Source organism: Tasmannia lanceolata, unplaced genomic scaffold (genome assembly GCF_043159265.1).
Source record: "Tasmannia lanceolata isolate RefF3 unplaced genomic scaffold, GAP_Taslan_0.1 ptg000231l, whole genome shotgun sequence".
In the NCBI taxonomy this organism is placed as follows: Eukaryota; Viridiplantae; Streptophyta; class Magnoliopsida; order Canellales; family Winteraceae; genus Tasmannia; species Tasmannia lanceolata.
Window position 1 is genome coordinate 52,501 of NW_027518907.1, and position 2,500 is coordinate 55,000.

Here is a 2,500-nt window from a genome sequence, read left to right on the forward strand (position 1 = left end):
TTGGTTCCAAAGACAAAAGGCCGTGCAAGGCCACCGCACCGCGGATGATTTTGCTCGTGCTGGCGCCGTTGTGTGGCCAAAGAACATGCGCGAATGCTCGTGTCGGAAGGGTTGGTGTCCTGGCCCCGCGGGTGTCACGAATGCTCGGTTGCGAAGACCATGGGACCAGAGCCATGGCACGTCGGATGATGGCTCCAGCTGGCGCCCCGGCACTTTCTGTGGCATTGATGCTCGGTTTCAAAGACAAACGTGCGCAGTGCCAGGGGACCGCGGATGACTGCTCGTGCTGGCCCCGTTGGGCGGCATTGATGGTCGGTTGCAAAGAAAATGCGCGATTGCTCGTGTCGGGGCCCGGCAAGCCAAGGCCAAGCGAGCCATGGCACGTCGGATGATGGCTCCAGCTGGCGCCCCGGCACTTTCTGTGGCATTGATGCTCGGTTTCAAAGACAAACGTGCGCAGGGCCAGGGGACCGCGGATGACTGCTCGTGCTGGCCCCGTTGGGCGGCATTGATGGTCGGTTGCAAAGAAAATGCGCGATTGCTCGTGTCGGGGCCTGGCAAGCCAAGGCCAAGCGAGCCATGGCAACGCGGATGATGGCTCGCTAGTGCTGGCGCCGTGCACAGTGGCCTCGCACACTCGCCCTGCACGCTTCCCTTGCACGCAGCCTTGCACACTAGCCTCGCATGCGAGCCTTGCACCCTAGCCATGCAAACTAGCCTTGCACGGTAGCCATGCACACAAGCCGTGCACATTAGCCATGCGCACAAGCCCCGCACACTAGCCTTGCGCACAACCCTTGCACACAAGCCATGCACTCGAGCAATGCACACAAGCCTTGCACTCAAGCAATGCACACAAGCCCTGGACACTAGCCTTGCACACGGGCCTGGCACACAAGCCTTGGGCACTAGCCTTGCGCACTAGCGTTCCACATGAGCCTTGCACACTAGCCTTGGACACTAGCCTTGCACACAGGCCTTGCACACTAGGCATGCTTGGGCGAGCTGATCCCGCATCAAGTCGACGGGTCTAGGCATTCTTGGGCGCAGATCCCGCATCGTCTCGTCGCGTCTGGGCGCAAACACGTCGCGTCTCGTTGCGTCTTCAGAAGTCGTCGCTAACAGCACCTTTGGTTGCCACTGGTGGTTAGGCTGGTTGGTTGCGCAAACCCTATAGGAGGGTGGCATGCTGGTGGGCGTTTTTGCCCGGATAGGCACTAGAATGTGCAGATTTTGGGCGTTTTTGCCTGGATAGGCTAAGGAATGGGCATGCTTTGGGCGTTTTTGCCCGGATAGGCACCGGAATGCTTGGCCTTGGCTTGTCCTAGCAAGGCATTGCTGGGTTGGGCTCCCTTGGCCTTTTGGGCGCCTTGGACGATGTCTTGCGAAGACCATGGGCACAAGGCCATGGCATATGGTGAGGAAAGGACCACGGTTGCCAAGGTTAGGCACCGGAATGCTTGGCCTTGGCTTGCCAAAGCAGGGCATTGCTGGGTTGGGCTCCCTTGGCCTTCCGGGCGCCTTGGACACTGTCTTGGGAAGACCATGGGCACAAGGCCATGGCATATGGTGGGGAATGGACCACGGTTGCCAAGGCTAGGCATATAGAGAGGAATTGCATTTTTGCCCGGATAGGCACCGGAATGCTTGGCCTTGGCTTGCCATAGCAGGGCATTGCTGGGTTGGGCTCCCTTGGCCTTCCGGGGGCCTTGGACGCTGTCTTGGGAAGACCATGGGCACAAGGCCATGGCATATAGTGAGGAATGGACCACGGTTGGCAAGGCTAGGCATATAGAGAGGAATGGACCACGGTTGCCAAGGTTGCGCAAGTTTTGGGCATTTTTTGCCCGGATATGCCCAAGTATGCCCCGATAGGCCCGTTACGCCCCGGTATGAACGCGTATGCCCGGATTGACTCGGTATGCCTTGGGATACATGCGTATGCCCCGATAGGCTTGGTACGCCCCGATATGCGCACGTGTGCCCCAGTAGGGCTCGGTATGCCCCGGTATGTACGCGTGTGCCCCGATAGGCCCGGTATGCCCCGATATGCACACGTGTGCCCCAATAGGGGTCGGTATGCCCCGGTAGGTACGCGTGTGCCCCGTAATGCACGTTTCGCAGATCTCCCCGCATGTCCCGCCCCTATATGTAATACTTACTTACTTACTTACTTTCTTTCTTGCTTGCTTGCTTGCTTGCAATGGTTGGGAGTGCCCGGCATGCCCCGCTGCAGAGACCAAGGGCGCAATGACTTGGCACCGCGGATGCCGGGACTCCGGCACTTCCCGTGGCACTGATGGTTGGTTCCAAAGACAAAAGGCCGTGCAAGGCCACCGCACCGCGGATGATTTTGCTCGTGCTGGCGCCGTTGTGTGGCCAAAGAACATGCGCGAATGCTCGTGTCGGAAGGGTTGGTGTCCTGGCCCCGCGGGTGTCACGAATGCTCGGTTGCGAAGACCATGGGACCAGAGCCATGGCACGTCGGATGATGGCTCCA